We start from the raw sequence: 23,660 nt of genomic DNA, 5'->3' as shown, positions 1-23,660 counted from the left end.
TGAAAAACAACCGGCAGAACACTGTACTTTTAATACACATAAAATATCATTCTAAGAAATAAAATGCTTAAGAAAAATGTAAATACCTGTTTCAACAACAAGTAAGGCAATATATTTTAGATCCCAGTCTTGCTCCAAAAAGCAAAAATCTAATTTGTACTCCACTCACAAGATCAATTCCTACTGATGGCATAAACAGCCTACAGAGGAATGATGCAGATGTCCTTGCTTACTTGAAAGAGAGGATAAAAGCAGTGTGCGCCTTTGCCTTATTCATGATGCATCACTGCCTCATGAATAATAACCTCTGTGATTTAGTAATTAAATATCTTTTACTACTTCCCACCTTATGTAATCACATTTACTTTTAGGACTGTACAGCTCAAAAAGACCTTTTGACCCATGAGATCCATTCAGCTGTGATTTTAGTGAGCCATTTAATAAATATATCATCTAGAAAAAGCCACACTGACATGCACTGTGTCACAGAGCACTTCAGTGCCTTAGAAATTAAGATCTTTAGTGTAAAAGATCACAAGAAGAGGAGGAGGGCAGGAACAATCAAGTGTATCAGTAATCCTCACGTCGGTAGGATGGCAGATAACTTTTTTAGGTGAATATGCTTTGATGAGCCTGGGAAACAGATGACACATGATGATGCAGAGGAAGATAAAAATAACTTGGTCAACACAGCAGTAAAAAATATAACCTCATCAGGATGATGAGCTTTTCCATCACTTTTGTATCCATGTAGATGACTGCACAAAGATATAACAATGCTGTGGAAATGACAGTATGTGCCCTAAGGAGCAGAAGTAAAATTGTGTGAGGATTTTTAACTTGCAATTCATTTTCTTTTAAACTTATAGCATGATCTTTTTACTGTTTCCTTTAAGTCTTACTTTTTCTTAAAAATTATTATGTTCGACTTCTTGCCAAAAGGCATTAGATTACCCAGTCCTCAGTAAGGGTGTCTTAATGAAGGTAAATGTTTTTGAGCTTCTAGCATGGAAGCTTTAAACACTGCAAGAGTTATGTGAAAATATATTTGGATTTTCAAAAGAAACTCAGCAATTACTTAGTACTTCTGAAAGGCATATACAACTTGGATGTGAGCTAAATATATATATAGATGGATTTGATTTTCTTTGTACTTATCTTAGACATTTTGTATTGAAAATAATAATTATGTTGACATTACACTTAATGAACAGTTCAAATTTGATGCAGTATGCCAGGAATGCAGTAAAGAATAGTAAATGATAGCATCATAAAAAGAGCACTTGAAAGTGTATAGTTTTATCAATAAATAATTACTAATTACTTAAGTAGTTACTATTACTCTATTCAACACTTATGAAGCTGCACCTGGAGTACTGTGTCCACTTGTGAGTCCTCTTATAAAAGGAAGACATAGACATAATGGAGAATGTCCAATGGACTGTCGCAAGTATGATGAACTGACTGGCACTCTCACTCCTGTGAGAAGAGGCTGGGGCACCTGGGACTGCTTGGTCTGATTAAGAGAAGTCTTGGGGGACATTTCACACATGTACATCAATACTCAAAGGGAGGGAGGAAACAGAAAGGAGCTACTCTCTTTGGTGGTGCACTGTATCAGGGCAGGAGACATTGGGCACAAACTTGAACACAAGAAATCCCTTCCAAATGCCAGGAAAAACATATTTACTGTGAGGATGATGAAGCACTGCTTCAGATTGCCAGAAAGTTTATGGAGTCTCCTCACTGGAGATTTTTGAAAGTTGTGGACATGGTCCTGGGCAGCCTGAAGAGGGTCTGCAGAGGCTCCTGCCATCCTCAACCAGTCTGTGGTTCTGTAAAATATGTTCTTTTATATATGATTTTTATGAAGTTTCACTGTGTGCACATATCAGTACAGTTTTCCAAAGCAGCTGCTTTACTTTATGTCATACAATTTCAATGCAGAAATTGTCAACTTGTTGTTAATTGTTAAATGAATGTATTAGAAATGAAACAAAACTTGCTTATTTCAATTATGTTTGTCGAAATAATGAAAAATCTTTCCAAATGTTTATACATACCAGATAATTTCTGATAGGAATCTTCTGGCAGGACTAGTAACTTTTTAACACTCAAAAGCAGTGTTGTTTCATAATATTTATGCAATATGTAGACAGTAGATGTTAACCATAAGGAACAGGGTCATTATATATTAATTTGTAATGGTATTCTATTCTGTCTATTATTTAATGGTCCTTCAACTAGATGCTTTTCTGGGCATCTTAAAAACTATCCTGCCTTATCTGACTTTAATTATGTGTTTTAATTATTCTGAAGAATTATCAATTGAACATATTTCATGGGAAAATTGTTCAGCTTCCACTTTTCTCATTTAAGTATCCTGAAATTGTTTTCAGCATTGATTTTATTTATCTTGAAAATATGTACTTAAGCACAGGACAGATTGTACATTACCTGCTTCCTGAGTTTCTTACTTGAGGACTCTGAAGTTGTGGGCCAGTATAATAAACTAGGAGAGATCATTTTCTGAGCAGCACTCATATAACTTCAAATATTTAATTTCAAATATTTTTAAATAACTCATTTAATAAGGACAGAAATACTGTAGAATAGAAATATTTTTTACATAAAATATGAAAATATTGCACAAATCATGATATGTAACAATTAAAATGTAGATATAGCAGCTGTTGTAACTGTCTTTAGGAAGAAAAAATTGGAGGCTTCAGTTTTGCACGTTCATAAAATACATCCAAGTCTCCAAATGAAGTATCTGAAAGAGAAAATCAGAAGAATTCCGCTTATCCTCTCAGTATTATAGTTCTGATGCCAATCCACTCAGTCACAGTAGCTAGGTTTGCTGAAGAGAACATCTGAAGAGTTAGATTAAAAAAACTTTGTTATTAATCTAAAGGTCTAGCTCATTACATCTGATATAGATATATATCTGTTATACATTGGGCACTGACAAGCATGTCAAACTTACCTATCTTGTTTAATCAAAGTTTTCCAGATACTTAAAGATGATAACATAAAAAGGCACCAAACATTATGTTCATAAGTGTATGTGCTCTGTAAATCATAATAGATACATCATTGCCGTGACAAAGAGAGTCACAGCTTGAGCACGATGCTCTGAGAATAATAAATGTCAGAAGGCTTAATAAAAGATTATTTCCATGTAATTATTCTGATAGTACAAAATGGCAATTCAAGCAAGGAGTGATGAATGTTCACAAGGTTCAGAAATTGGACTGTGAGGCATTCCTGTACCAAGGGTTAACTTACAGCTCCTAGCACAAGACATTGCCTACAGTACAAATATTTAGATTCAAAAGTTCATCTGTTGAGGTTCACTTTTCAAGTACATTAGATCTTTTATGTTTTAAGAAATTCTGTTGCTATACTTAGGGGAGGACTGTAGAAATATAGATTAGATAGTTCTACATAGATTACTTTGTTTTCTTGAGAAATAAGTTTTAAACAAGGAAAGAAGCAAAATAATATCTGGTAACAGTCAAACCTAGTAAAACGTATTCTTAAAAACTATAAAGAATATATATATATATATATATATATATAAATATTCTGAATATTTTTATTTTCTTAAAAATGAGGCAAGACCATGCATTTTGAAAAGGCAACAAGGGTATGTTTGATATATTTTTTATTTTCAGTTTTTTTGTTTTGTTTTGTTTTTTTGTTATCTTTATTTACTTTCAATTAAATGTGTATGCACACAAAATGTAAACATAAGATAGATAAAGATGTAAAAGAGAAAAGAAAAACTGGGAAATTATACTTTGGTAGGACATTTTTTTCTGTCTGATGATATGAAGCAGTAATAGAATTGGACAAATTTTGATGATCATACTTAGAACATAGACAACCCAAATATTGCCTTGTCAAGTATTTTTTGTTTGTTTGCTTGATCAGACTTTCACCACATACAGAAGGAATGTGAAAATGCTACAGTATATTCTTTCTAAATTCTTTTCTTTCAAATCATTGACATTCTGGAGAAGCATACTAAGAAGTAAGGGATCACAGTATTGGCCTTCATTAAATTGGTAGAGAAGCATTAAAGAAATGAACTTGCCACAGTCAATGTATATAGTTGGATTGCTATGTACTTCAAGTTCTTGTTGTGACTTCTGGAACTGCAGAATGTCATAGTCATAAGCAGCTTCTAGATCATCAATTCATTTCTAAGATATTATTTACTGCAACACTGACAATTTACTATAACACATCAGTATGGGCTTTCATAGTGTTAAGAAAGTAATATAAAGTTCATTACTCCAGAGGTACCTTAAGAATGAGCACAAAAGATCTGTGATGCTTCCACACTTCATCTTGGCTTACCACTGAAAGATGTTTTCTGTTTCTTAGTAGACTGAATTTACTTTGAAACTGTCTGTTTAGGGTTTTGCAGAGAAGCCATTATCCACTCATATGCTTAAAATAAAATTCTTGCACTAAATTTGAGACATCTTTCTGTGTATCTCAGAAGACTTGTCCAAAGTGAAAAATGGTGGGAAGCTAAGTTATTTTTCTTCATAAAACTATACTAAATTTTTGAAACACTGTATTAAGTTTCATGTTTTTCGTTCAAAGGGACTTGATTAAAATGGACAGGTATCATTAGGTAGGTGTGTATATCTATGGCCCAAACACCTACAATGAATGTTTGAGACTTCCTTTGCAATTTTTGTGACTGACAACTCATATATTTCATATTAGACTCTTCTAGAGTATATTTCCATATTTAGTCCAATCAAAAAGTTGTTTAAATGAAGTATCATAGTTGTCATTCCTACCATCCAGTAGAACAATTATTCTGGCAATGAAGGGAGTTGAACCTCAGTACATTCATTCTTTGTGTTTCTTACACACATTTTTACGTATGTATATCATAACCATTTAATTAGTGCTGGTATCTTACAAGATACAAACTCAGTAGTCTAAGATGTGCACTTTAAATTCCCCTGTTTGAAATATTGGTACTGTGTTGTAGACACCCACATCTGAGATCAGATCTGCATTCCAGTTATTTCTGAAGTTAAACAACAGAAATATTTATTTGATGGAATCTTAAAAACCTGTAATCTGACAATGTTTGATTTATCCAAATTATTAACATTTTTTCTCTGTTTTGTTATTGTTTCTGTTATCTTTTCACTGCTGATTGTTTGAAGTTTTTGGTCGTAAATACTAAATGTGAACAGTGAAGAAAAAAGGCATTAAGATTTTTAGAAAAAAGCACTGGTCTTTGTCATTGTAGAAAAAGAAAGGAATAGCTCATTGTTCTAATGAAAAGCTATCTATAATTCTGATAGCTTCTGACATAGATTCTTAAATTAGAAACAATTGCCTACTGGTTTGAAGGAACACTGCATGAAGCATTAAAGTATAAGCTTTTAGCTTGCTACATTAATGAATTCAACAGGTATATAAAATTTTAAATAAGTTACACTGGTTTAAAGATGCATGAAGAAAATGCAGATGAACCTAAAAGAGTATTTGATATATTTTCTGTATACTCTTAATTTTTTAATATTTCCAGCAAAACATAATTCTGCCTGCATTTTTTTTTTTTTAATATATAAAATCAGATGCAAAGTTCTGAACTTTTACAGAATTTCATAATGATCTAAGCAAGATACCTTTGTAATGATCTATGAAATATAACAAAAAAATAAAAGGATTCTTACCCCCCAGAAGAGTGAATGGAAGAAAGTAGAAACTGAAGCATTATTAACTGGAATTAAAGAACAATTTCCTACTTGCAAATTCACTCTGAACAAGTGAAAAAATGCCACTCTGAATGAGATGTCTCAAAAATAGCATAGAAGAATTTGAAAACAGCCATACATGGTCATGATTAAAATAACATCCTACGTCTATCTGTAATATTAAGGGTTGATCCACTTAATTGGTCACAAACCACTGTATACAGCTTGTATTAAAACAGGATAACAATGTTTCATGTAAATAATACTGTAAAAATTGTTCATGAATCTAATTTATCAGCTGCATAAACATAAATAGGAGGGAAAAAGATGTACTTAACAAGACATCCACAGGAAATAAACAAAATGCTTTCTGTTCTGTAAAAAAGTAATAATTAAAAAATTCATAATATGATCAGTAGAAAAAGAATAGTCAAAAAGTGACGTTTTAATGATATCCGAGTTTTCATGGCACAGACCATCTAAGGTTATTTTTCGGTGATTTATTTAACAGATGTGCTCACTGAAAATTAATTTTCAGCCTTCTGAAAAAGAGTAGAATCAGAGAAAGATCAGAGGAAAACCATTCTATCCTGAAACAGCCCATGGAAATAAATACTCTTCTCTGACTGTACTGTTGTACAGCTGTAAGCAAATATCAATAATGCTAAGGGCTTTGTGAAATCTAGTTTCTCTAGAGCCACCCTCTTTAACATCTTTCATGACTGATACAAAAATGGGTAGTCACCAGGATAATGTACATTTCATGGATATTTCTAGTCTGGCTTCCTTGTCTCCTTTCTGTCATAGAAAAATGCTCTACAAAACAGACTTTTTTCTTAATCTTAGTGTACATTCTTTATTTAAGAATATGTGCTTCCAAAAAAGTATGCAAATTAAAACACTTTCAGCTTAGAACATTATTACTTTGCTCTTAGTGAAACACAGCAAATTGAATCCACTCTCTTCCATACAACAACTTTTATTCCTTTTATTTTTCTAGTCAAGACCTAATTTACTGGGCCCTGGAGCTATGGGTGCCTCTGAAGCCCTCTCTATTTGGTTGGATAGGCAGAGAACAAAGAATCCTTTTGTATGCGAGTCTCTAATATAATTCAAACTAAAATAGCTTCAAGACTCAGCTAGCAAGAAAACTGTCTGAATAGAAAACCAAGTCCATAATTCTAACATAAACAGTTGCAGAGTTGAATAAATAGACATGTAAGCAGTTACCAGAGCTCTGCCAATAATAGGTTTTTAATATTATTTAATAATATAGAAATGAGTGCAGAAAGGAATCAACATAACCCTCAGGCTATAAAGAGCTTCAAGTAGTTTTTATCTTATACCCTGTTAGGTTGTTGAAAGTTTGTGATCATAATCATTTTAATATTTCAAGGCTTCTCACCTTCCACAAATCCTCAAACAAGTAGAAATGCAAGGAAAACACATAGTAATCAAACAGAATTGAATTAGAATTGTTGAATTCTAATTACGCATTTCTGATAACTTTTGTATCATGTTTTTAAATGGGGGCATAGTTATGATTTTTGATTTGTAAATACCTTGTTTAAGTATGGAAGACAAAGTAATATCTGTTTCAGTGAATTTAATGTGAACATTGGCAAGTTAGCCAGGTATTTAAAACTTGTCAGCATTGCCTGTAACGTTTTATGCTTGTGAAGTCATTTGAGAAATATCAGTGGAGATATAGGTAATATGACAAACATTCTACTCTTAATTCTGTGCAAAGATTTGACAAATTGAGTAACAAGATGAACCACATTTATAAAATGATATTCTGTATATGACATCAATAATTCCGAGGTCTTGTACATTTCAGGTCATCATTGTCACTGCTCAAAATTACTTGTATGTAGTTAGTGCTGCAGTACACAGCATGCTGTGCAGACAAGTAATTTTTCATAGTCAATAATGTCTTAACACTCTCCTAGAATGTCAGAAATGAATAGGAATCCAATGTCAGCTAAAATTAGTCTCTCTTGATGGCTCAGGAGACAGGGGAACTGAACAAGATTAGTCCTGCCTCTGAGAATGGAATGAAAATCTGATGTTAACTCTAAAGTGCTGGAGTTGAGTTCCTTTGATTCAGAAAAATTCTGCTAAACTGCAGTAAAATTCAAGGTCAGGCCTATCTTTAGTACTCAACCCCAAGAGAAAGAACTTACAAAGCTGAAGGAACAAATTTTTAAACAGTTGAGATCCTACATAGCTGTTCAAATGAATGGTCAAGCTGGCAAACAGTTTAATATGTCATGTGCTTAAATTATTGTGAAAAATCTGACCTGACAGCCTTAATGGGTGCTAAGTACTACAAAAAATGACTTTGTTTAATTTTTTTTTTTAAATTTTTACTGATCTTTTTGAAAATTTGCTTCAACTGTGAATCTTCAACATGCGAGAAGCTATTGCTTGGCAATATGGATTCATATTCAGCCATTCAGTATCTAAATGGGGCTGTAAGAAAAAGGGGACAACTCTCAAGCAGGGTCTGAAGTAATAGGATAGGTGGAAATGGTTACAAACTAAAAAAAGTGAAGACTTAGGTTGGTTATCAAGAAGTTTATTCTGGTAAGGGTGGTCAGGCACAGGAACAGGATGCCCAGAGAGGTGGCGGATGCCCTGCTCCTGGAAACATTCAAAGTCAGGCTCAGCAGGGCTCTGAGCAACCTGATCTCTCTGTATTTGTCCCTATTCATTGCAGAGGGGCTAGATTAGATGGCTTTTAAAGGTCCCTTCCAACTCAAACTACTCTGTGGTTCTATGATGTTATACTTGGCCTCAGAATAAAATAAAAAAAATGCAACAAACCTGTGTATTAAAAAAAAAAAAATGCTCTTCATGCCCACTTCCTCGTTAGAAAAAAGATCTTACATATAGGAAGAATTATGGTTTTTTTTAATGCTATCCCTCTTTTACCTCAAGAAGAAGCTGATTATGCTCCAAAAGCTGACAGACAGTGTTACTATGTGCAGCCACTATATTTGACTTGGGAAAATATATGTAGTATTGAATTGTATATAGCTGATATTTTTTCCAGTAAAAATATTTTTACTCTTTCTTACAAAAGTTTTAAAATATAAATGAAGTTCTAAGTAACTTATGTAGAGAAAATGTGTATTCCTAAAAAGAATAGCTAATTGGAAAATATATGTGAAAACAACATTAAGCATTTTATAATTGCACAATAATTTATAAATAAATAAATATTAATAGAAATAAATTTTAATATACTATAGTAATGTAATTTGATACTACACATATTTATATAATTGATATGAATAATATATTAATATTAATATCAATGAATATAGAGATTAATAGCCCCATCCCTTACCTTCAAGTCATGTAAGGGAGTAAGAGATATTCCCACTCTCTTCTTAATCTTGTGGAAAATATGAGAACTACAGTGTAAGGTATGGCTAATAATCCATACCTGTGACTCAGTGCTTTTCTAGAAAATGGAGTTTGGAAGCTTTGAGTTGTGGTCATAACTCAAAGCACATCATAGCAATGATGATGGTAGTAGTATCACCACATACTACCAGATAGAAAGTGGCATATACCTTTGGCAGTGTCAAATTCTAGTCTTTTTGACATTTCTTGTCATGGCATACTATTAAAGTGTGATAGCAAATAAACTTCTAATTGGAGGGGCATATTAGGAACCATTTTTGTACATTAATTGTTAAATGAATGGATTTAATAAGTAAAATAACAACATAATCCTAATGACAGCACTAAAACAGTATAAAAATAAAGGGAAGATAAAAAAGATTAATTTTTTCAAATTTTTTCCAGAATGATCTCAAGAAGAAATTTCTGTAATCCTATGTGTGATATTTGTGCTAAAGAAGTAGAAATAAGATAGTCCAGTTTTCTTCCACCTGAACAAATTTAAACTGATAACCTGCATATAATTGTAGTGTTTCTACAGCAATAACAATCTAAGGATGCTAGCTAGACAAAGTTTGCAAGTGGCAATAACACTTCTTTTATTACATCCACTGCCACTCCTAGGGAAACTCAAGCAAAGTTTCAGGTACACAAAAGAAAAAGTTTCAGGCACACTAATCCTTCCTCAGGTCAGTGAACAGAGGAAACAACCTCTAAAACTAGAGGGAAATTTGGAAGACGTGACTGAAATTTAGTTAGGTATGTATCAGTCAGACTATTTCTGAGAGATAAGGCAGCTGGTACCAATGAAGTGGAAAGGAAACTTGGGAGGCGACTTCTATTTCTCAGAAACCCATTTCTGAGAGCTGATAAGGTATCAATTTCTAAAAGGAAGGAGAGAGATGAGTAGTTTATAGTCTTTGCAATGTTGAGAAATGAGGGAGGGAAAAATGGTGAAAAAACACTGTAAACCCAGTACTTAAAGTGAATTTGTGGTTTCAGATCTTTAATAAACTATGAAACTTAGTTCCTGATGGACAAATTTCTACAGCAGGCTGCCAAATGTATGTTGCTAATTAATGACATTTTTCAATGATTTATTGTTGCTGATCTTAAATTAAGTCTGCTTTCTTATTCTATAATGTAAATCCTAATCATAGGATCTATATTCCAGATAGTCCTTGAGTTTCATTCAAATTCAAATGAATTTTCAAAACAAAAGTATCCATCATATTGTTCATAAAAGAACTTGAAGTAAATGTGTGAAAAGAGCAAGTAAGTGGAAGGGTACCATCATGTTCAACAATAATTTGTAATGCAGGAGGCCAGAAATTAAATAAAATATTGAGCCACCAGCCTGTTTCTAAAGATACTTGTAATTAATTTAGCTTAATGAAAATGTAAATACTTAGGGGAAAAGTCAACAGAAAATTTTGAGGATAAAGACCACTATAAAAAACAAACAACAAAATAGCCTACCTTTTTTATTAAAGAAGGAAAAAAAGGCTAACTGAACTGGTGGAGAGGCTGGGCCCAAATAGTTGTGGTGAATGAAATAAAATCCAGTTCAAGAACTAGACACAAGTGATGGCTCAGCATTGTTCGCCTTAATGCTTTCATCAGCTATCAAGGCAAGGGGATTGAGTGCACCCTCAGTAAATATGCAGACAACTCACATTTAGTTGATAGTGTTGATCTGCTCCAAGGCTCTAGATGGTGATCTGAATAGTCTGGATTGATGGGCCAAGGCAACTGTTTGAGGTTCAGCAAGACCAGATGCTGGGTCCTGCACTTGGGTCACAAAACCCCAGTGCAGTGTTATAGGCTGGGGAAAGAATGGCTGGAAATCTGCATGGTGGAAAAGGAACTGGGAGAATTGGACCAAGTGGCCAAGAAGGCAATGGCATACAACTTTGTAACAGAAACAGTGTGGCCGGCAGGATTAGGAAAGTGATTACCTCCTGTATTTGGCTCTGGTGAGGCCACACTTAAAATTCTGTAATTTGGTTTTGGGCCCGTATGCAAGAAACACATAGAGGTGCTGGAACGTTTCCAAAGAAGGTCAGTGAAGCTGATGAAAGGTCAGGAACGCAAGCCTTACAGGGAGCAGCTGATGATTTAGTCTGGAAAAGAGGAAGCTTGAGGGAGGAGCCCTTATCTCTCTCTACAACTATCTGAAAGGAGATTGCAATGAGGTGGGGATATACTTTCTTCTCTCAGGTAGCAAGCAATTAGAGAAAATGGGCTCAGATTGCACTACAGGAGGTATAGGTTTAATAACAGGAAAAAATTCTTCACTAAAAGGGTTGTGAAGCATTGGAAAAGGCTGCTAGGGAAGTAGTGAGTCATCATCCCTGGGTGCAGTTGGGTTGCTTAGAATCACAGTGTAGCGGTAGATAAGGCAGTGCTAGGCTTAGGGTTGAATCTGATGATCTGAGAGGTCTGTTCTGATATAAATGATTCTATGATTCTATGAAACTATTAAGCAAATAAAGTTAACATAGTGAAAAATGTTTCTCAACTCAAAATTTTCAAAAATGACTTGCAGAAGAAATACTATGGAATAAGGTTCTTTGTTTTACTGTTTTAAAAATAACAAAGGAAATAAAAGCTAAAATTTTAATTTTCATGAAGTTCTTTCTGTTTTCTCCTCCAGTTCTGCACAGTGATGTTTTTTGAATATGTATGTATATTGCCACAAAGAAGAAAGACATAAAATGTGTTGCAATTTCACTGTAAAGAAAATACAGAAAATAATATCAATTTTTAATTGTAGGAGAAAGTAGAATTTTTATTAGACATAAAAATGTTAATTGTACGAACAAGTCAGTAAGTTTTCTGAGAAAGCTGTGCAATTGGGAAAGAATTAGGAATTGTTAAGAGAAAGATTGATTGGCGTCTGTTACATGGCTGTCCTCTCCATAGATCTTTTATCTTACCCTCTTATTTTCACTTCATGTCCTATGGTTTATTGTTTCACTACCAGTGTTCTGCTGGACTGCTTTTCTCTATTGTTCAGGTGAAAGAACTGTCGTTTTCAGGAAGCAAGAAACAAGACATGTAAGAAAGAGATTTCTACAATCTTTGAAGTACCTACTTAGAAAAAATTGAATAGCTAATCCAAACACAAAGCTGTGCAAGTTTGACACATGTTCATACACTATATTTCATTCTCTTTAGGTTTTCATTCCTACATTTCGTGTTTCACATTACTTCAAATAACTGTCTTTTCCCTTTCATGCTTTATTTCCAAGGTCTATCACTGGTCCAGTTTATCAGTTAAGAGGATATAAAGTATGCTTTGTCAGGTTGCAACAGTAATGTAAACATGCCTTCTTGACTTCCAGATAAGTGTTTGTTTTGTAAATGTCGTGTTAAAAGGTAGAAGTTCACAAACAGTGTAAGACTTATGATGATAGCTCACAATAAATCAATACAAATACATTTGTGAGTAATTAAGGTCTGGAACCTCAGATTCTTTAGTCTCTTTTCAGTGTTAATGTTGGCAGAAGTAACGCTGAGCATAAGAATTAAATGACTATTCAAATTAGCCAGTTCTAGTTTGGATTATGAAGAATTTTTAAGCTGTCTATTCACAGCAAATGAAAACCTGCTAAATTAATGAAATTAGCAGTAATGCTTATTGCAATATGTGACAAAGTTTTTAGGTACCTGTCACGGGTTACCTAGATTTACCTTTGTGCTTGGGTGCCTCACTCCCAATAGATCTCAAAGGGGGCTGCAGGGAATTTCAGAGAATTTTCCCTGACGCTGGCAATCTCCCTTGTAGGAGACATAGGAGTTCTGCGTCAATGAGTCATCCAGTGAATGAAGAGGTGAAAGTGAATAAGCTGCCATCATCATAGAATAGATAACCACCAAAAATGGAAAAAAATCTTCAAGATCACTCAGTCTAACCTTCCACCTACCACCAATATCACCATGACCCTTAGCACAACATCTAAACATTTATTGAATGTCTCCAGGGGCAGTGACTCCACCACCTCCCTGTGAAGCCCATTCTGACGCCTCACCACTCTTGGAGAGGAAGTTTTTCCTGATGTCCAACCTGAATTTCCCCTGGTACAACTTGAGGCCATTCCCTCTAGTCCCATTGCTATTTTCATTGGAGAAGAGGATAATCTCCACCCCACAACAACCTCACTTCAGGGAGTTGTAGAGTGATAAGGTCTCCCTTGACTGCTCTCTTCTCCAGACTGAACAATCACCATGCTCCCCATGAGACTTGTGACCCAGAAATCCATCAAGGAGGATGGAGAGGAGATATTGACTGGGTAGAAAATTGGCAGAGATAAAAGCCCGAGCCATACAAGGCAAGATAGGATTGGTATCCAAAGGCCATGTTCAAACAAGCTGTGAAGGCAGACTGCCAAGATGAAGAAAGTTGGTGATCTATGACTTCTGGTTCTTGTTTCGCTTCTGGATTTGCAAGTGAAAAATAGGTATTGGTGAGGTCTTCCCAGTTGTGTCACTGAGGAGGAAAGGCTTTGAGTAGAAGCAGGCTTGTCCAACAGATCAACAACAGGCTGTGTGGATTGTAATGCAGTTAGGGTTTTGATCTACTTACTGTGGGATGAGAGTTGTTACCCAACAACATTCATAGAATCACAGAATGGCCTTGGTTGAAAAGGACCTCAAAGATCATCTAATTTCAACCCCCCTGTGATGTGCAGGGTTGCCAACCACCAGGCCAGACTGCCCAGAGACACATCCAGCCTGGCCAGGGATGGGGCACCCACAACCTCCTTGGGCAATCTGTTCCATTATACTTTACATGTTTCATGTACTTTACATCTGGATGTATGGAAAGAATGTAAAGTATTTTCAGCTATAGGAAAATATTGAAACTGCAGGCTGCATATCCTGCAATATGAAGCAGGATTTAACATTCCAGTCAATTGGGATGTGGTGACATACTTCTCAAAAATGGCTGTACTACATGGAGAGCTCTGTGGGAAAGTGAGGGAAGGTAACCAACCATCAGGAATCACAGCTCTACCTTTCAATCCTAGTTTATGCTTAAAAGTTATCTTTATTTGTCTTTCAGTTTCAAGAATTTTGTTTGTCTGTTTGTTTGTTTGCTTATGCTTTACTCTTTTTTTTTTTTTTTTTTTTTACACGTGAAATCTAATTACAAGATTGACTTCTTAAGCTCTTGGTTTCAATTACCTAGAGTTAGAACTTTTTTGTTAGTAAGAAATGACATTTTTCATTATCTTTTACTCTGAAAATTCATTATGGAATCTCAAGATCAAGTCTCACCTTTCATTCACTCTTTAAACTTGCCAGTTAAAGAAGTAGCCGTTCCTCCATTTACTCTATGACCACTGAATTGATTTACAAAGGGATCGAATTCATTCAGATGTTCCCTTTATGCAAGGAAGGAGTAACTCAGCCTCAAAGATAGAAGCTCACTGAGGTAAACCTGTCAATCTATCTAGCCATTAATTTTACGCATTGTTATTCACACTGTGTTATAGTGTTGAAAAATACTTGTCAGGGCTAATGTAAACAAACAGCCAACAGTAAGAATCTTAAAAAATAGATGTGAATAGCTATCCCTGGTCAGACCCAGTCCCCTGTCTAGCCAAATAGTCCACCTCCCAAGAGTCAAGGAAAAAAAGTTTAAAACAAGATTGGCACACAGTAACATCTCGTCTGGGAATAAATCAGTAAAGGTTGAGTGTGAGTGAAGAACTTCTTGAGGCAAAGCTAGCACTTCAGCAGGTAAGTATTTGGCAGGAAACAAAGAATATTAAAAACATGTCCTGTTTTGGACACAGGAGTGAAATAGTGACCTCAGTCTGTTTAGACAACTACACAGCAATTTATAAATATTAGAAACGGTGCAATAGTTATCACTAAAATAAAAGAAATTTTCACTTCCTCCTGAGATTTCTTTTCTGAATTATTAATGAAATAAGAATGGAGTAGAGCACTTGACTAATTTTTTTTGTGCAGAAATTTTGATTACTTATTTTTTCCTGCAGGAGCCTAAATAGAAAATACATTTCATTTAATTACAGTCTTCTGATATCTATCCACAAGAGAAAGGTCTTTCTTCTCATCTGCTTTCCTCCTCCTTTAAATATCTTTTTGCCTCAGTTTTGCTTTGACTTCTGTTCCCTTCATGTACATTGCAGCTATTTAGAAATGGAATAAAAATATATTTTGTAGTGAAATAAAAATAAATTCTGCAGGGTGTTTACAAACACAGAGAAAATCTGAGCAACTTGCTGCAAGTTGGCAAATGCAATCTGAGTGCCAGCCAAGAAAGATTTCAGATACTTTCATGGTGAGAAGAGAATTACTCAGATTGTTCTGATAATGCTGCCAGTTGTTCTTTTGAATTTTAAGTCTGAGTGAAACTGCTATGTTGTGGTACCTTATACAGAATGATTGCAGGTTACCATAGGGCTCCACTTTTGTATTAATGTAAGGTTTTTGTTCTAGATAGCTGTGCTACTAAAAATCTTAAATTGTTCACACTATCATTACAGGTTATTTCACCCATTTGTTTTGAAATCAGTTCTTCAGGCTTAAGTGGCTCAGCACCCACTGCTCACCAAGACCATATTCCCTTGCTCTAAGATTGAAGGAGAAGGTAAGACAAAGGGAGAGATCCCAACCAAAGCTGTTGGGGAAGGCAGGCTTGTTTTCAGAGTAGCAATATTATTTGCCTTTTATTTTTAAACACTGCAATGTCACCAGAATTGACTATTCTTATTCAAAACAATGTATGGGTGCTTCCCTGGCTTTCATTATTCAGTTCCCTTCTCTCCATTTTCTCTCACCTTTATGTGTGTGGAGACTAAATAGTTTTTAAACCTGTTTTAGACTTCTGCTTTGCTCTGTCTGGACAGGGTTTGGAAAGTTGGAAACAGTTCTGGGAAGCCCCTATTTCGGTAAAGCCTCTTCTTTCTCTCATACATTTCTACCTGTAAAATGCACTCCATATTGTCTACATTCTGCAAATTGTGTTTCTTATAATTCTTTTTTTTTTTTTTCTTTTTTTTTTTTTTTTAATTTAGTAACAACTTTTCTTATATTGCCTCTAGCTTAAAAAATGGTGTTTTACCCAGTTTTGATTTAGGCATCATTAATTTAAATGTATGATCTGGCTGACACATGTAATAGCTTTAGAAATCTGGAAATATATTTACGTACTATATAATAGACTTAACTAATCCTACATCATATTTATAACCCTCCTCTAGGCTCATAAATCCTACCGTCTATATGTAATTCCTATGATTCATTTATAAAGCATCCCAATAAATCCTAAATTAAAATAAGTAGATTTGTAAATCCTTTATTAGCACTTGAAGTTCAGAACAAGTAGATAATTTGTGAGGTCTTCAAAGCTAGACAATTACAATTAAGCCTATATCCAGTCTTCTTCTTCTTCTTTCTCCGTCTTTCCAATTTTGCCTGCAAATCATGACCATCGTTCTCTTTCATGAAATTAAGGCCTTGTTAAACAATACAGAAATTTCACGAACTTTTACTTGCTTCAGTTGACTTAACCACATAATGATAATCATGCAAGCTTGAGCCTTCCCAGCCTGACTGCACTGGAGGAAACTCACTGAACCAAAGATCTAAGAGAGTGTGCAGGATGTGTCAGGAACTGATGCTGGAAATTCAGTTGGAAGTATTTTCTTCTGAAAAATAGAAACTGCAGCATGCTCTATCGTGATGTTTGATTTTTCTGTGACATTCCAGGATCCTTTTTAATGGTTCCCCAGAGCGTTATTCCTCAAAAACTTTTGTGCAAGTAATTTTGGATTTATAGACAGTTAGAACTCACTTCATTTATGAACTCAAAAACAAAGGAATCTTACTTCTGCTTAGTATGTTACAGAGTAGCTGAGAAATCAGGATGACAATCTGTTCGTGTCTCTGAAAGCCTCAAATCTATTATCCAAATCCCTTTAATACGTTTCTCGGGCCCACACACTTGTATACTTTTACCTGCACGATTATACGATTCACTGCTATGCAAATAACAGACCTGTACCAGTTCAAAATGAATGAAAGGATAAACTGAATTTGAAAATCCTGCCTAAATTTTTTAAATATGTATTAATTGACAAAGAGTCTTTTGTTATTTTGTCTCTATCTTTGAAGTCAGGGCTGTGTCTAAGTCACTGAGCTTTCCATGCAAGTAGTGGGCAGCTTTTGTTATTCCAATGGAAAGCTTTTGTTATTCCAATGGAAGTGTGAAACCCTCCCTCCAGCAATTACGGCCTACATGGGTGCTACAAATCTTCCCCACCAAAGAAGAGTTGTTCATTACCTTTTTATCTACAAGTGCACAGATATATTAAAGCTCTTTCAATTATAACCAGATTCCTGTGGTGTTAATGCTTGACAAAAGGAGGCAGGATGTAATTCTACCTTTTCTTCTTACAAGGCCACATAGTCATATCTTCTCTTACATTATTGGCTCATATGTATCTCTCCATGAGATTTTCTTGTCTGCATCACTGATTCCTAAGTTTCTCTAAGAAGCTATGGAAGATCCTCAAGGGAAGTAGGCTAGTGGTTAACAGGCTAAAGGAAAAGAATTTAGTAAGATAAAGACTTCCCTAGCACATAGTATAGACTGCAAGAAATGTGCAATTTCTGTTTTTTATATTTATTTATTTATTTATTTATTCTTAATTCATAAATATTTATACTGGTGCTTAGAAAAGAATTAATGTATAGCACATGTGGCATGGAAGCTTGTTAAGAGTAGTATATTCACTCTTTTCCTGCTCCCAATCCACTGTGTGTTCAAAAGAAATCACATTTTAAAAGTTTAACAGTAATTATCAACCTAAAAAGTCTTCTAGAAACTTCAGCTGGCTCAGGAAGAATGAGTATATAATGTTTATATAACAACCTTGAATATTAAGGGAAAGGATGATTTCAATTCTATTTTAGCTGGCATGCATCTTTGAGTATGATGGAGAAATCAGCTTAGAAAAATGAAGATCTCTAAGCCAACACTGCAAAAAACGTATGGTGCTTCAGGAAAAAGAATAATTGCACGTTGTTTGCCTTCTCTTTCAGCATTTAAAGTTGGTCATTTCTATTTCAGCAAGAAGATCATGGTGTACGAGAGGCAGAATGTGTGCAAAGTTTCAGTCAGAAAAGTTTTTCAGACAGGTACTGTCCTCAGCAGCTATGATACCAGGCATTCAAAATAATGTTTCTAATTATACTTCATCCTTGTCTACTTCATTACATATATGCACATGTATGCTTCAAGTGCACATCATAATATATGGTATTGCATATATACACATTTGCACATATGATCTAACATACTAAATTTTAAATCACACCCAGTGTTACAGGGAAGTTATTATCTATTCATTGGTAATATTGGCTACTGTTAACAGCTCATCAGGGAGATGATAGTCTTTTAACTGGGCCTCCCTATATTGAATACCAATGAGGAGAGGAGAGGATAGACGTTGTGTTTCATCCAAATTGTACTGCTCTGTATTTTCCCTTGCTTTTCCTAATCAGTTTCTAATCTCCTATGACTTCTTAATTATACAACTACACGCACATTTATATCCCCTCTCACACCTTCTCCTCCTCTTCTTTCTAAGCTGTCTTCAAAGACACTTGTGATGTGGGTGTTCTTTGTAAGTAACTCTGCCTCTTTTCATCTGTAAGTAGGGATGGAGTGAAGCTTTATAAATAAACCAATTTCTCAGCCAAGGGATTGGCAAATTGATGTAAAAAAAAAAAAAAAGTAAATAAGAAATAAGACACTAGAGCTATATATATGAAATTAAATTCATTGAAATGTTTTTAAATGATAAAAGAAAAAGCTAAAATAAAAGCCAAAGACTGGGTTTAGAAGCTTGTCTGTAATTTCTGTAAAAAAGCTGTGTTGGCCTTAAGGGAAGTGGTCCAGTCCAAGAGAAGATTAACGGGTTCAACAAAAAGAACATTTTGTTTCTTTTTACATTCAACAAAGAGAGGACAAAGCAAAAAAAAAAAAAAAAAAAAAAAAAACAACCAAAAAATAAGGGAAAAAAAAAAAAGGTATAGCATAGAAATAGAAATTCGCTTTTCAGTAGTTAATTATACACACTATTAACCACTGATGGCTACCTTAACACATTGGTTACAGACAAGATATAGAAGGCCACATCTTTAGTATGGCATAATTGTAACACAAGCCTAAATGCAACAAATAGCACATTTATCCCATTTCTTTTTACACATTTCCATATAGAGCAAATATGGTATCTTTCTAATTGTGTCTGAATTTCTGTAACGTAGTAGTGTATTAGTAGATCTTTTAGGTGCCATTGTGTTACCAAATAAAGCTCTAATTCATGTTGAAAGATAAATTAATTTAGACCCAGTTGAGTATCCTGTTTACAATAATGCCATTCCAAGCCTCTGAAGAACCAGTCTTGTTACCAAGACCAGCCAAAGACACATGGGGACAACTCAGTTTTATTATGAAACTGCTGTTACCAGAATCACAACTCATAATTTATTTTGAGGTTCATTATCCCTATGCTTGTTATAGAACTTCATAATTTTTATAATTGCTGCAACTCAGTCTGTGATATTAATGGTGACGTGGGAGAATCTCATTCTTCATGTTGTAATGACTTTATATTTCCTTTGGCAGAAAACAGATATACATTTTGTTAAAAGATCTGTGAAGAAAACAGTCCATTATGGAAAAGAATACCACAGACAGATGTAAGAGGACTTTTACAACAGAACTGGAAAACATGCATTCTTTCTTCACCCTCTGTCATTCAAAATCACTCCTTTAAACAGAATCAGGACCATAGAGACTGTGAAAATATTATATCAAGCCTAGATACCTAGTGATTTTCAGCCTGGAAAATTTTTGTGGAACACTTAATCTCAGCATTAAAGCTTGCAGAAAATAACATCTGAAAATATTCCAAGGAAATAAAAGCCACTCATTAGCCTATTACACAAGCTGCGTATACAAATTCAGAAGTTCATTGCAAAGAGTAGCAAACAAAAAGAAGCAGTTAAATAAACACACAGATTTTGAGAAAGTTAACAGATTTTGAAAATAAAAGGGTGAAAAATAAGTAGAAGAAAAATAATTTGCCATAACCTGAAAGCAAGAATGTCGATGGTTTACAGTCTGGTTTGGCCTGGTTCCGTGACTAGTGGGGAAAAGGGATTTCACAAAATCCATGCCTCTGGAGAAGGGAAACACGGGACACCAAAATAATTTAAAAAAAAAACAGCGGCAATGATCTGAGGAGAAACAAACTAATTTACTAAGTATGGTATCAGAATGCAAGATAATTAGACTTGAAGCTAATAGATCAGATACAATGAGAGAGTATCTGAAGCTGTAGGCCTTACAGTAATACTGAAGTAGTGCGCGCAGTCCAGATGAGCAGCAGCAAGGAGAGATGAAGAAGAGCGTTGAAGAGAAAAGCCAAAGGAAAGTGAGAGTGTCAGACGACCTGCCACCACCTTATATGTGTTCCCCTCTGTGCAGGAATGATATCAGCACAGTGAACAGTCTTCTGGGGAACGTAGTTTCTTCTCTTTGATGTATAGAACTGGGGCATTAACACTTTAATTCCCAGTACACTACATGATGTGATTATGTGGAATACCAGTGATTGTAAAACCATGACCAAAAATAAGTTGTTCACTTTTTCCAAAGGAGAGGCAGCACTATCAGCAACAGTAGGAGTATGATGTTGTTTAATGCAGTGAGAATCTGGACACATCTCCTGTAGCTTTTTCCATAATGTTATGTAGCATTGTGATAAGTGTTAAGGCCCTGAGCACATCCTCTTGCCTGTGGGTCTGGCAGCCAGGGCTCAAGGCCAGCTCAGAGGCAGCACCACTGACAGCTGCCTCCTTCCATCTTGTCTTCTTGGGGAGTGCTTTGAGCCAATGGACCTTCCAGATTTGCCGTATAACTTTCCTCTTGCCTTTGGCCCATCCAAGTCCCCAGGGACAGCATTATTTCACAGTTTAGTATCATTTTATGTCCTTTGCTTGGGTAAAACAACAGCATAGGTTAGAGGAAAAAGTTGTTAAGACTAAAAATAAATAAAGGTTATGTCTTATTAGCAACCAATTGGCATGAGAAGTAATTTCCATCTTTTTTTTTAGCAATCTTTTGAAAGGCTTCCTGAGGCCCAAAATATATACTCATTAAAGTATCAAGCACTTACTTCTCCCAAAAATGAATTAACTGATTAATACCTTAAAAGAGGCAAAATTTAGAGTTTTGCAAGAAGGTTCACTTACAGATACTACTGTACTTTTCTGGAATGCTTAAGAAAACATGCCAGAGGAACTAGGAGTGAAATCTATTCACCTGGAAAGTGACTTACCACAAACAGAAATAACACAGTGAATTCTTCCTTGTAACCCAGAATTAGGCCACGGTATTCCTGAGGCAATCTGTTTTTCCTGCTGTCTTTTTAACATTCTGCTTCTGAAGATTTGTACTGAAGAAAGGGAAAGTGCACTGAGAACAGTATAGAGCCTGTATTTCCTCAGCCATTTTCAGCTCAGCTAGACCCTTTTTCTGACTAGCCATTTCACATTCCATTAATCTCTACCCAAATTAGCTTCCATTCCCGTCACTTTTGGAGTAGTATTGCCAGTTTTTTGTTGGTTACTCTGGACACTCTTTGGATGCTTTTTATGTTCTCCACTTTGATTTTTGGCTTGTTTTCCATAGGTGTCAGCAGCACAGAAGTAAGGTGTTTAAAGAGCAAGCTGAAACAGTAACTTCCTATTGCTTTCCTAAGAAATCAGAATATTCTGTTTGTCTAGCATCAAGGGAAACTGGAGAGATTATCAAATGGAAAATCTCCGACATCAAAGTAAGGATGTCACATTATGTTTACACAAACTTACATCCACTGAAGTGAAAGCTGTCATTACATCATGTCACAGAACACTAACACTGTATTTACAGTCCTTCTGTCACAGGCAAGAATTTGCATTGCCTCGGAATTCTGTTAATAAATTCAAATATACACTGCCTAGTAAACATGATAATGTAATAAATCACAGTTCTGGAAGGTCTTGGGAATATTTGCAATTCTCTTTGAAAGCAAGCAGACCTTCGGAACACTTTACACTACTTCTTATCTTACAAAATTACATGTCACATAAAAAATGCAGCACTTGAAGATTTCATTGAACAGTGCATTCAGGACATACAGTAGTAGTATGTGTTCATACTTCTACATAAAAATAAAATGATGAATCCATTCAGTACTTTAATGCTCTACTCTCAAATGAATGAAAGAGAAACAGATGTAACTAGAGAGCAGAAAGCTAAATTTACCTCATTTTCTCAAGAAGGCAAACAGATACCTAAAGAAATGAGATACACAGATAACAAAAAATAGAGCTCCCACACCCACATCTGTGTTCCGCATCAGGTATCAGTCTCTTTGCATCTAATAAGCTAAGTCCGTGGTGTAGCCAGAGAATTGTGGTTGGAAATAATGTGCATGTATTCAACCACAAAAACCAAGAGAATAGAAAGACCTCATCTGATTTCACTGATATTGCTGAGCTAGCAGCAAAACATTAAGCAGACTTACTATAGAGGCATAAACTTTTCATTATTGCAATAAAGAAGCATTCAGCTTGCCCTCCATTTGCCACCTTGTATATATAGAGATGGCCATTTCCCTTTCCTTCTTCCTTCCATTCCCTTTTCTTTTCCCTCTCATCAAAAGATGTTCTAATTTTTGAAAATTAAATCCCTAGCTTTTATTCTACCTATATGAATCATTTTAAGAACTGACTGATAGACATACAAATTTACTGAGAAAGAAGTTTAATGATTCCACTTGTGCAGCTTATTCAGAAGCTAAGGAAACATCCTCTAGCTCATGGAGAGTATCATGTCTCAGGCATCATAGAATAACATAACTGGTAGCCAATGAATTCTGTCAGTAAGTAAGCAGCTCTGTATACGCAGCACCAAAAATTTAGGTATGCAATTATTGACTAGAAGAAACAGTCAGCTGCTTACTTTAAGGCTTAGATTTCACACAATGAGCTTAAAACAGACAAGAGTCAGTCTTATGGCCAGTGATAGGTCCACCTTGCTAGACTCCCTTGGTACGCTAAATGTCTACTGGGAAAAGTTCTTGATCAACACCATCCCTTACGCTGTGCATGGACTGGATTAGTACTAGCTGGTACGGGCCAAAACTGTGCCAGGGAATGATCTAGAAATTCAGTGGTAAAAGTTACTTTATATCATTCTTCAGGCTTTTTCCTTAGATCTCTTTAGATTACTGATATAAATACAGATGGGGAATAACAGCTGGGATTCTGCAGCTTCCAGGAGTACCTAATATCAGAAACGAGATTAGAGCACCATTACGGTTGACTCACACATATCATTTTGTTCAAAGAATGAAAGAGGTCTCACTGATTTCTAATACCATCAAATATTACTTATGCCATTCTTGTGGGTGC

The 23,660-nt window shown here is 35.1% G+C and overlaps 1 long non-coding RNA gene across 1 annotated transcript; it reads right to left on the bottom strand.

Annotated features, from left to right (window-relative positions):
• Positions 1 to 2,569: 2,569 nt before the first annotated feature.
• LOC146762010 (uncharacterized) lies at positions 2,570 to 21,653 on the bottom strand. Its single transcript, XR_014943720.1, has 2 exons — positions 21,542 to 21,653; positions 2,570 to 2,776 (listed from the first exon to the last, which is right to left on the bottom strand). It is a non-coding gene; the product is annotated as an uncharacterized LOC146762010 (long non-coding RNA).
• Positions 21,654 to 23,660: the final 2,007 nt, after the last annotated feature.

Source organism: Coturnix japonica, chromosome 2 (assembly GCF_054131305.1).
Source record: "Coturnix japonica strain WE chromosome 2, WE-NBRP24, whole genome shotgun sequence".
NCBI lineage: Eukaryota > Metazoa > Chordata > Aves > Galliformes > Phasianidae > Coturnix > Coturnix japonica.
Note: the sequence above shows the minus strand (reverse complement) of the source record. Positions and strands in the feature narration are given on the sequence as shown.